At 42.0% G+C, this 13,080-nt stretch overlaps 1 protein-coding gene across 9 annotated transcripts in view; it reads left to right on the top strand.

Moving 5' to 3' along the window:
• KIAA1549L (KIAA1549 like) overlaps window positions 1–13,080 on the top strand; it is a 253,214-nt gene that overhangs the window by 71,536 nt on the left and 168,598 nt on the right. The gene's annotated exons all lie outside the window — the stretch shown is intronic.

Genomic DNA, 13,080 nt, shown 5'->3' with positions numbered 1-13,080 from the left:
GGGTCTGCAGGACTCTGGAATTCCTTGTCCATGTCTGCTTTCACAGCCTGTGTGGGCTCATTCCCTCCTAAGAGCCACGGCCCCAATGTATACACTCTTATAACCAAGGAATGACAAAGAAAAAGCTGTCTGAGGAGACTGGGATAAAAGTTTAAAGCTCGACTCCAGGTCATGATGAAGGAATCAGTATCAAGATAGGCTAGAACATACTTTATTTAATAATTTGTCTTGATTTATAACTTTTAAATGTTTACATTTATGGCAGCTGGGCTGCCATTTGTACTTTTGCCCCCAGATCTGAAAATGTTCAGAGTGGAACTGAAGGTAAACACATTAATTTGGATGATTGGATGGCTTCAGGTCTCAGGGCATAGAAGATAGCTCTAGATCAATTAGGAAAGAATCCTAATTAGAAAGGAATCCAAGAATCAGATGAACTTTAGGTAAAATCTGTGGTTGTAGGAAGGCTGGGTTTGGTGAGGTGGGACTGGCTGCAAGTGGGGAGATGCTGGTCTCCTCCGGGAGCTGTGTCAAACCTGGCCTATCTTGGATGCTTGCACAGAACAGCACTTAAGAGTAACTGTTGGTTGGTAGCTTGATGGAGCTCTCTGGTTGTAGGACCAAAGGCATGCAGAGTACAGGCAATGGAAGAAGAAGAAGGAAGGAGGAGCAGGTGGTACCTACGCAGGTGCGTTTTCCACTAATGACTGCACCGATCCAGCAACAGGTGCCACTGTGCTGGTCAGAATGAGAGCTTCAGGGGCTGGGGTTGTGGCTCAGTGGCAGAGCGCTTGCCTAGCACCTGTGAGGCACTGGGTTTGATTCTCAGCACCGCATATAAATAAATCGCCAACTTAAAATTAAAAAAAAGAATGAGAGCTTCAGATGACCATTGGGCTGGTATTTTTCTCCCCCAACAGGAAACTCTATGTAGATTGAAGGAAAGCAGAGAATGAATAGTGTTAAACTTGAGAACCCAAGATTGAGAATTTGGGAAACTGGTATTTGAAAGCGACAGCTGGGATGGTAGGAGTGGCAAGATGAGAAGTTTCAAGCTTCTTCAACATCACATTTATTACTTGCACTGCTTTTTATAATCCTGAATCTCCCAGGTTTTATTGCAGTTGCCAGCTGCTGTCAGATGGACTTTTTTAATGGACCGTATTTATGAATTTGGGTATTTGAATGTCAATGCAGAACTTTATTCAACTTTACAACCATTCAAATTGATAATAGTGGAAAAAAATGCTGGGCTTTACCCAGGTAACCCAGATGCTGCTGTTTTGACCTTCTTATGTGTGTGTGTGTGTGTGTGTGGGGGGGTCCCATCCATTTTTATCTGGATCTGTACTCTTAGCCCACCCCTTTAGAGGGTCATTTCCCCCTCTTCATGTGTGTGCTTTGGGAGAGGAGGTGGGCATGGTAGGTCCTTCTGATGGGTGGTTTGTGTCAACTACTTGGAATTGATTACACATCTGAAGTCGTTATTTGACAGATCTGCCACCTAATGTCACATTGCCTTTGGCTACTTCTTTGTGCACTGCCTTGCTAAGTCCTGTCTCATGATGCTCATGCCAAAGAGGTTTGCTCAGTGCAACAACATCCTATTAGCAGAATAACATACTACTTCTTATTTGCCATTATAAAAGGAGGGAGGAGTTGAATAAACAGTGTCTGGGAGGATATGGAAAATGATTCATGGCCTCCATCTGCACCATCTATCAGCCTTTTTCTCTTGTTTGACTTGTAGAAATAGTCTTCATCCCACCTGCTCCTTTTATCTTTATTTCTTCTCTCCCTTAGAAGCCCACAGCATACCTTTTATGCTCTTCACCATGCTCACTACTCTTCATGAGAGCAGTTCCTTTCAAAGAAAGTGATTAAAATGTATGAGCACTTGCTGACCATGGCTGCCTTTGGCAGGGTTACCTGTATTGCTCAAATATAGCAAATAACTATCAGTCCCACATGCTCGCTGGCCTCAGGAAGGGGCCTTGCACCACTGGAGTGGAAATGGAAAATTGGCTTTTCAGCAGGACCTCTCGGTGGGAGATTGAGGTGAGGTGGGGGACGGCAGCGGGGGTGGGTGACTCATGAATGTACCCTGACGAACTCGAGAACTGTTCACTACACAACAGTGAAACCCAAGTGTGTTGCCTGGCATTGTGAGGATGGCCATGCGGGAAGGGAAAAAAATTCATTTGTCAGGATTCACATGGGTGTATGTGTTTATGAGGGGCAAGTTAACGGGTTCTCGGCATATCAGAGCCATCTACTGGTTACGAACATGGAGTGGTATAATCAGTGTGGAGGGTACTCAAAAGACTATACCACTCCTCTATATTTATTCTAAAGAATTAAGTCAGCATACTATAGTGATACTTGCATACCCATGTTTATAGCAACACAATTCATAATAGCCAAGTTATGGGAAGAGCTTAGATGTCCATCAACAGATGAATGGATGAAGAAATGTGGTGTATATTCACAATAGCATTTTATTCAACCATAAAAAAGAATGAAATTATGTCACAGGACAATGGATGTAATTGGAGAATATCATGTTAAGTGAAACAAGCTGAACAGAAAGTCAAGGGTCATATGTACTCTCTCACATATGGAAGCTAGAGAGAAACATGGAAAAAAAAAAGGATCTCCTGAAAATAGAAGGGAGACTAGTAGGAGAGAGGAAGGGTATAAGAGTAGGGAAAAAGGGAGGGGAAGGGAAGGTATTAGGGAATGCAGTTGACCAAATTATGTTATGTGTGTGCATGAATCTGTCATAATGCATCCTGCTAATATGCATAATTATTGTGCTCCAATAAAAAACACATTTAAAAAGAAAAACAAAAACAAACAAAAATATTGAATAGTACATGTGTGCTGACATGTTCAACCATGTCTTTAGCTGACTTGAGTACTTATACGTCTGCTGAATTTGTCCTGTTTTAGCATCTATTTGTGAATATGTGTGTATTTATCTTCCTGATACCTGTTACACAATGTTGGCGACAGGGAGAGTTACTCATGTCGGAGAGGCTGTCAGCCTTGGGAGACTATGTTTAATTAAAAATAATTCCCTTACCCATGTGCTTTTGCTAAATAAATATGTGAACAAAAATCTGTCTTAAGCATTTACATTTTGTTCCTTGCAAAGGTTGGTGCCAGTGAGGGAAATGGGGTTCCTGGTGTTTGCTCTGTGGGATTATTATAAATGAGTGTGGGGACCGAGGTCGTGGCTCATGGGTAGAGCACTTGCTTAGCATGTGTGAGGCACTGAGTTCGATTCTCAGCACCATATATAAACAAATGAATAAAATAAAAGTCCATCAACAACTAAAAAAAATTAAAAAATGAGTGTGCATGTATATGTGTGTGTGTAGAGAAAAATATTCTGGGAGTCTAGACACTAAATTTCTCTGTGTGGTTATCTAGGCATGGTGGGGTTGTGACAAACTTTTCCCTCTTATTTATCAGTATTTCCTCTTTTTTTCTGCAGTGAAATTGCTTTGCTGAGGTATTTAAAAGTAGATAAAAATAGCTTGAAAGTTGAATTAAGGGGTTGATGTATATATATCATTCTGTCACTGAAAAATAATGAGTTCTACTTCCTGCTTTTACAAGCAATGGTCTTTTTGGTGAAAAAGAAAACATTCTTGTAGACCACCATGTCAGTAAAGAAGAGAATCAATATTTGAATACAATCTGGTAGGCTGGCATAATAATCATATGTATTAAATAATGAGTGTGTATGGTGTGCCCAGCACTTCACACGTGTCCCTCCAGGTCCAGTAGCACTGCATGCTGGATGGTATCGTCCTTATTTTCTAAACAGGGTGCGAAGAGGTTAACCAGCCTGTCCAAAGCTGCATAGCAGGTGAATGCTGAGCTGGGATTTCAGCAAATGCCTGATTCTAAACTTTGGTTCTTTCCACAGACCAGGCTGCCTCCCTTAGCATGCAGGCATCCAGGATCACTAGACTGGGGTCTTGTAGGTATGTGCTGTACCTTGTGATTGCTGTTTGTCCCCAGGCATCTCACTCTGCCTTATGCCTGAATAGCAAAATGGCTCACACCTGTGCAATATTTTCTCCCAAAGGGCCTGAGTGTTACTCTTGCTAAATTAATTATCTGGTTTAAAAAAAAAAATCTACCCCAATAATAAAATCAGCCGACATTTATAGAGTGCTCACAATGCACCAGACGTACCAAGTCTTTTATGTGAATCGTCTCATAACATTTTCATAGCAGCCCTGGGAGGTAGATATTATGCTTCTCACTTTGCAGACATAGATATGGAGGCACCAAGAGATTTTGTCTTGTCTGGGATCACCCAGCTAGCAAGGATTTGAGCTGGTTTTAAGATATAGGTATCAACTCCAGAACTTGATACCTCATCCGGACAAACTGCTGAAGAAAGTCTGTTTCCTTCTTACTGTTCAGTGTTGCTGAGCCTAAACTGTCAAGATTCTTTCTGGAAGACAGCATGGTATGTGCTGAATGCCAAAGAGTGCCTGACTCATTTGGTGTCTAGTAAATTCCTAATTCATAAATGGAATGCTATGTGGATGAAGTTTATCAGTCAACAGAGTTTTTTGCTATTTTGAACTTTTGAATAAATCAGTTTCTAGTATAAGCCAGATGAAAACCAGTGATATTCAGGGAAGATAATTGAAGAAGCAGTCTTTATTTCTCTAGATGTATTTAGTTTTATCCATAGATCACAGCAGACTGTGAGAGGTGACATTCTTAGACTACATGGTCTTAGTCATGGAAAATTATCTTCATCAGGCCGTGTTTATATATTAACCTAATTGTTTTTGTAGATCTCAATAAAATCATCTGCAATAGGCTCCTTATGGAATATCTGTAAGAAACTTCCCTCTTGAGTCTTGAATTAGGGAAATCTTTGGCTTCCCCAAGAAGTTGGTTTGTTTGTTTCCCAAATCATGAGAATTCAGCCTGTGTCTATTTGTACCATCAGCCCATGTCCATCTTTTTCAAGGTGGTAGGAAACTCAACACTAGGGAGAAGTGTATTCAGTGATCAGGGGCCTGAGTTCTTGGTTTCAAGATCCAGTTCTTGGTCCACTGACCAGTAGCCTCCAGCAAGGTTCTTAACTTCTTTGCTTTTAAGTTTCTTGACTGTAAAGTGAAAATGATCATACCATGTTTCCTTGATTCTCAGCTATATCTTCTCTGATGTTTTAACAGCTCCAAACTTAAAGTATTTTTTTCATGGTTTAATTAGCAGTATTTTTCTTTATTTTTTTAATGATGCCTTGCATTCTTTTAAATGTGGCATCTCCCTCATTGGGTTATTTATTATAAGAACGACATGGAGTACCATATAGATGTACCACTTGGCATGTGGATGTCATGAAATGTCATTACCTTCTTTTCTTCTCACTCAGGCTTGGGAAATAGTCATCCTTGTTGACTCATCTGCTCTCTTCCTCTTAATCATTCTCCCTCTTTTATTTCAATATTACTTGTTTTGTTAGTCCTTTTTGAAAGCTAGTGCAAATGAATTTAAAAAAAAAAAAGATAACTGGTGCTGCGGGATGCATTAATTACAACTGTCACTTAGTTGAAACCACTGGGAATAATAAGTAACGCCGAACACCAACTTCTTGTGCAGGAGACTAACCCATCCATACCCACATGCTCTTGTATCACAGGGAAAGAAATGACAACTATCTGTTCTCAGGATAATCCCAAAGATACCATTGAAAACTTGGCTTTTGAAATTAATAATTCTTTTTTTTTGTTGTTGGTAATTATAGGTCACAGATAGTCTGAACCTTTTCCTCCTCAGCTGAGCATAATTAGGGAGGATGTTTCTATGCCATTTTGTATTACTCTCCATGCCACCCTGCCTAGATGCTTTAACTTCTTTGCTTGCAACAGCTCTTAAAAATTCCTGCTGTGTGGTGCCTCAGTAGCTGGTGGAATAAAGATTGGCCAATTCTATTATCAACAAGGAATTTTTCAAGTCTTCTTTCACAGTACCTCAGGTGCGGTCTAAGAATCTCTACTTTAGGATTTCTCTCTCCCTGGGCTGTAGTTCTGGAGCCTTGTACTGGTGCCATGTGGGAGGAGGCCAAAGTGGAAAGGGGCAGAGATATGTGTGTTTAGTGCCACCCTTTGCCCCACCCTCGCTTGGGACACTGTTATTTGATCCTTTTGGTAATTCTATTGACAGATGTTGTTATCTTTTTTTATAAAGGAGGCAGTTTACAAGTGGTTAAGTCACTTATTCAGCATCACTGTTAATAAACTCTGGATCCATGATTTAAATGAAGACCTACCTGGTTCCGTAGCCCATCTTCCACCCATTAATACTTCCCGAAGGTCTTGTTCTTTGTCATTTGTTCCTTCATCTTTCTGTCCATTCATTCAGGCACTCAAGCAAACAGCAAGCATTTGTTAATTGTCAGACACGGGGCAAGGCCCAGAAGACACACAGAGTAAGACTCCATCTCCCCTCTTACATCCTGATAGAGGGTGCAGACAAGCCAACGGTAATTCATCATAGCATGAATGCTGCAGAGCTGTGTGTGTGTGTGTGTGTGTGTGTGTGTGTGTGTGTCTGTGAGTGACTGTACTTTTTTCTGAGACATACCTGGTCACATAAGTCAACATTCCCATCTCCCTGTCCCTATCATTTTTTTGTAAATTCACTATCTTGTAGCCAGAATGATTTTCCAGATACACATCTACTTGATCACTTTCCACTCTCCAGTGATTCTTGATGGCCTCAGGATGAAATCTACACCTTGTAGCAAGGCCTGCTAACTCCTCTTAATTGCCCTGTATCTCCCCACACCCTTGAACTGCTCCATTCTGCTATGTGGAATTGCGGTGGTGCTCTTAGGATTCAGCCTGAGTCCTTAGTGCCTCTTCCTCCACCCCCAAGTCTTTGATCCAGTTCCAGTGCATGTCTTACAAATCTAGGAAGTCTAAGAGCCTGCCATATGTCTCTGAGCCAGAGATGTTCTGCCTGCCTAAAAAACATCCTTCCTCTATCACCCACCCCAAGCCCCCAATACCAACTTGACCTTGTCCTCCTTCACTGTCACTTCCTGTAGGAATGTGGTAGGGACACTACTGACACAAATAAATGCTGCTTCCTGGTGACTGCCCTGGTGCCTTGTCTCTGTGTGCAAGAATCCCACAACAGGAAGAATTCCCTGACTCCAGAGCCTGGATCAGGGCCCCCTGCAGCATGCTCCCATCCCTGCGTGTGACCCAGTTGAAGCACTTATCACAAGGTTTCACGACCTGCTGGACATCTCCTTCCTCTATTGGCAGGGAGGGGCTTGACCTCATTCTCCATTGAGTCCTCAGCAGCTGGCACCCTGACTGCACATACAGGAACTTGCTAAACATTATTGAGTGAGCAGGTCAGACATTCATATTCCAAAAGAAAGCAAGCAGGAACTGTTTATACTTTTGTAAAAATACGCATTAAAAATAGTTAACTTTCCTCTAATATTTTTTTGGGGGTGCTGAGGATTGAACTCGGGGAACTGAGCCACATCCTCAGCCCTATTTTGTATTTATTTAGAGACAGGGTCTCATTGAGTTGCTTAGTGCCTCGCTTTTGCTGACACTGGCTTTGAACTCGAGGTCCTCCTGCCTCAGCCTCTGGAGCTGCTGGGGTTACAGGCATGTGCCACCTCACCTGGCCTCTTTTTTTTTTTTTTTTTTAATGGCTTACACCTAACAAAACAAGATAATTTTGAGAATTATAAGGAGTCAGAGGAAGAGGCTAAGGATTGGGAAAGGCAGTCAAGAATTGAGTTGAGGATGTCAGTGTCTTGTTTTACAATGAAGCGTGTTATGTTGAACGAGTAGGAAACAATATGGGCACACTCACGCCAGTGGAGCAATGGAAACATAGCCAGAGAGAAGCGCATGTTAAGAGCGACTGTGGAGCGAGGCACAGGTTCACCCTGCAGTGTGGAGAAGGACGTAAGGGTGGTTTGTGCTGCATTGGATCAATAGCAGGGGCAGAGTAGGTGAGTAGACTTGCTTGGTAAGTATAGAAGTTCTACGTGGGAGAAGGAGAGGTTAGTGAGGCCCTGGGTGAAGAATCTCAGCTGCCAGTTGAGTAGTTTGCCCTGGGAATTTGGTCGCCCACCGGAGTCCCCAACTTCAGGTCCCTCTTGTGGTTTGTACTTTCTAGCCAGGCAATGTAGCAGACCCCACTTTTTGTTTCTAGATTAGCTTTAATGAAAGTCTACCGTGGGTGATAGAGGATGACTTTATTTTGAGAATACAGAGAAAAAAAAAATAATGGCAGCACTCTGCAGCGACACAGGGAAAAACCCCAGAAGCCTGGCTGGCTCGTCTCGGATCCTCCTGGAGTTCTGGCGAATAAGAACGTGGAAAGCTTTGTGGTTAAAGCAAAACAAAACAAGATCCAAACAATAAGCTCGTCTTTTGAACTCCTTAGAGTAGGGACGTTGTTTACAGCCACCCTTTCATTAATTCCCTGCGTGTATCTACAGCCTTTTCCAGACGGTCACATTTTTCCACTGACAAAACATTTAATTCTCAGTGACATTTCTCCATCATTATAAATAGCAGGGAGTTTTTAATCATTTTTTAAGTGCCAAAGCTTTTTTTTGCCCAGTGGGGGCTACAGCAGTTTGAGCAGAACCATTTGGATTCTAAAACAGATCAATTGGCATGTATCACGCTCTTGCACTCCAAAGAGAACTGCTGATTTTAGCACATTTGGAAGTTTTACAAGGGTATACATTTTCATATTTTTTCTCCTGTCAGTAGTTTCCATGGCACCACAGATTTTTGTGGAACAGTTGATGCTCCAGGGTAGCTCCAGTGATCTCTAAGGGTGTCACAAGGTTTAGAAAAAATTATCAAAAAGAAATTCAATTCACAGTACTTATGGGGAAATACTAAGCACAGGCGAGGATTATGATAGTCACCTGTCAAGCGCTTGGTGTGGCACCTGCCAGGACACCCCTGTGACATCCCAGACCTGGGACACACCTGTGGACTCAGGTCTGTCACTGTCACAGTGTCTGGAATGGTACTCATCTTCTTCCAGTGTTCTGATTCCCTATCTCTTCCTGTCCGATTGTCCTCTTTTTTTTTGTCCTGGTGAGTGATGCTGGTTATTTATAAGACTTGAGTAGAAAAGATCATGTATGCAGTGAGAAGATTAAAATTTGTGAGTGTTGATTAGCATTCTCAGCACTGCTTTAAAAATATATATTGTAATGAACCTTTCCCGGCTAAAATATGGCTTTCCATAATCATAATTCTGGCTTCTGTGTCATTGTGTTTTGTGTAAGTGTGCTTTATTGCTCTCAAGCCCTGAGTTGGAATGAAGATAGTGAGCATACTTAAAAAAAAAAATGTTGCAGGAACATCAACAAATAGTTTTTAAAATGTCCCCAGGAAGGTAGAAAAGTATGTGTCAGAAGACAGGTCAGTAAGCTGCATGGGCTTTGTGGGCTCTGGGCAGAAGTGGCCCCGGTGGAGGGTTTTATTCATTTGTTTAATTTTGTTTCTTACATAATAGCTCATTGAGATATAATTTGCATATTAAATTCACCTGCTTAAAGCGTACAGTACACTGGTTTTTAATATATTCATAGAGTTGCACAATAACCACCACTATCTCATTTTAGAATATCTGCATTTGTCCCAAATTAATCTACCCATAAACCAAACTTTTTTTTTGGCAGGGGGACTGGAATTGAACTTAGTGGCACTCAACCACTGAGCCACATCCCCAGCTCTCTTTTGTTTCTTATTTAGAGACAGGGTCTCCCTGAGTTGCTTAGCGCCTCACTTTTGCTGAGGCTGGCTTTGAACTCGTGATCCTCCAGTCTCAGCCTCCTGAGCTGCTGGGATTACAGGCAAGCACCACTGCACCCAGCAAAGAAGAAGGTGGCTTCTTGCCTGTGGGTTTGCCTATTCTGGACGCTACATACATAGTGAATCATACAATACGGGGTCTTTTGCGCATAGCTTCTCTTACTTAATGTGATGTTTTCAACTCTACTTGGTATTTTAGCATATATCTGTACTTCTTTTTCTTGCTGAATGCTATTCTGTTGTATAGACACAACATATCATGTTCATCTGTTTGTTGAATGGTGGATGCTTGTCTCTGCACCCCACCCCGCTTTTGGCTGTTGTGAATAATGCTGCTCTAACATCCAGGTCCAGGTGGGGTCCACACAACACATAGAGAGATGTGCTTTCCCTTCTCCTAAGTATATACCTAGAAGTGGAACTGCTTGGGCATATGGTAACTATAATTAACCATTTGAGGAAACCATACTGTTTTCCAAGTGGGTACAACATTATAGAATCTCACCAGCAATGTATGGGATTTCTCTTTTCCACATCCTCCTCAGCACTTGTTATTGTCGATCGTTTTGATTTTAGCCCTTTTGGTAAATGTGAATTGGTGTCTCACTCTGGGTTTGATCTGCATTTCCTTAATGGCTATTGATAGAGAGCATCTGTTCATGTGCTTATTGACTATCTTTACATCTTCTCTGGAGAAATATTTTCTCAAACCCTTTGGCCACTTTGTTATTCTTCAATGCTGGAAATTGAACCCAGGGCCTCACATGGGCCAAGCATGTGCTCTGCCAGTCCTCTGTGAACATTTTAAAATGGAGATTATTGCTGGGCACGGTGGTGCATGCCTGTAATCCCAGCAGCTCAGGAGGCTGAGACCGGAGGATCACGAGTTCAAAGCCAGCCTCAGCAAAAGTGAGGCGCTAAGCCACTCAGGGAGACCCTGTCTCTAAATAAGATACAAAGTAGGGATGGGGATGTGGCCCAGAGGTTGAGTGCCCCTGAGTTCAATCTCTGGTACCCCCCACCAAAAAATAAAAAAAGAGATTATTTGTTTTCTTCATTGCTTAGTTGGAAGACTTCTTTATATATTCTGGATATGAGTCCCTTATCAGGTGTAGAGTTTGCATATATTTTCTCCAAGTCTGTGGGTTCCACTTTCTTGATGGTGTCCTTTGAAGAAAAATTTTAGAATTTTGATGAAGTTCAGTTTGTCTATTTTCTTTTCTTGCTTGTGATTTTATTATCATACCTAAAAAACCATTGCCCAATCCAAAGTCATGAAGATTTACTTCTATTTTTTTCTTCTAAGAGTTTTATAGTTTTACTTCTTCCATTAGGGTCTGTGACACGTTTACAGTTCATTTTTTTTTCTTGGGTGTGAAGTAGTGGCCCATCTTCATTATTATACCCAGTTATTCTACCACCATTTATTGAAAAGATGGTTATTTTCCCATAGAATAGTCTTGGTGTCCTTATTGAAGAGCAATTGGTCATAAATGTAAGGTTTTAGTTTTTGGAGTATTTAATTCTTCAAACATTTGTTGAGCATCTATTAGGTGACAAGAAATCAAGACTTTGAGAAACTTAAGGATGAATAACTGTGGTCTCTACCTTCCAGAAGCTTCCATCTGGTGGGAAAGGCAGGAAGCAAACAGAAAATTTGGATATTAAATTTTTTGGTAGGATCAAAATCAGATGCTGAGCAAGCACATCGGAGGGGCCCCTAACTCTATCCTGGCACAACAGGGACTACTTCTTGGAGGAGGTGATGACCAAGGCACGTGGTAAAGGTTGTGCAGGAGTCAGCCCAGCATGGAAGGGAGGAAGCAAGATGGCAGGACTGGTGGGCGGGAGGAACTATCAGCAGCTTAAAGTGCCCTGACTTAGTTATCTTCTCAAAACCCGTTTTATCATCCCAGTCTTGAGCCCAGCAGTCTTTTGTGATCCCCTCTGCCTAAAGGCGTGGTCCCCATCTCTCTACTCATTTGGGACCCTAGTCCTTTTGGGTCATTCATCATTCTCTGAACTTATTCCTCATTCTTCATCCAGCTTGTTCACCTAGAACCACCTGTCCTATGTTCTCCACTGGTCAATTCTGACTTTCTATTGGGAAATCCTAAGATGTCCCTCTGCTTGTGAAGCCTTAAATTCACCCTGAATTAGACTTTGCTCATCTCTGTGATTCCAGGACGCATGTCTTTCATTATACAGCATTGATCACACTCAGTCTTATAATTTAATCCTACACCCGTTTTCTTTGCCATTGCTCTGTGAGCAACTTGAGAGTGAGGAGGCAAGGCTGATTCATCTTGATGTCTCCCACAGTGTCAGTCACATATGAGATTCTCAGAGATCCACCTGAGAACATCACCCTCTTAGGACCCAAGTCTGGGTTGGACTCTGTCTGGCATAAGCAGTGTGCCTGGGGGAGGGCCTTTAACAGGCACCCTATAAAAGGGAGATCATGATAGTAGTCACTTTGGAGATGGGTTGGACAGTGGAATGAAACTGCACAAGTAAAGTGTATTGCATAGAAACTGGCACACAGTAGGTGTTCAATAAACACCTGCCAAATTAAATGCTTGCCACCTAATTGCTGCTCAGTTTCTTTTGGTTCTGCTTCTTCTAGGGCAGGGCCTGTCATCTTTATAAACACTGAAGAGTGGGGAGAGAAATAGAAATCCTAATTATTTAGTGCTGTAGACTTTTTTGTTAATTAAGGAGGGCCGTACTATTTTAAACTTTCAGAGGACTCTCCAAGGGAATTGGAAGCCTTACAGAATATGTATTTTCCGAGAACGTGACGTGAAAACCCCTGCTTGTGTGGGTTCACTGGTGGCCGCTGTGGAACTGGGAACATTCAGAGCTGTGAGAATAAAGAGGATGCTCCTCATTCTCCGGCAGTGATCTGCTGAGCAGGGAGAGTCAGGGCTGAGTACTGACACCTAATTCCTCTCCTCCTCTTCTTCAGTAGCCTTGATACATTTAAGTAGGAGATAGTTTTGCCTCTTTGGGTACTATGTCTGCTAGTGTGTGGATACATGTTTGTTTTTTACTTCGTCTTGTTCAAAAAAAGAATTTGCTGGGATGAGCTTCCAAATATAGTCTTTTCTCCCCAGTTTCAGCGGTCCTTAAGCAGAGGTATGCATTGGAATTGGCTGGTATTCTTTTTTTTTTTTGGTACTGGAGATTGAACTCAGGGGCGCTTGACCACTGAGCCACATCCCCA

This window comes from Sciurus vulgaris (assembly GCF_902686455.1).
Source record: "Sciurus vulgaris genome assembly, chromosome: 11".
In the NCBI taxonomy this organism is placed as follows: domain Eukaryota; kingdom Metazoa; phylum Chordata; class Mammalia; order Rodentia; family Sciuridae; genus Sciurus; species Sciurus vulgaris.
Note: the sequence above shows the minus strand (reverse complement) of the source record. Positions and strands in the feature narration are given on the sequence as shown.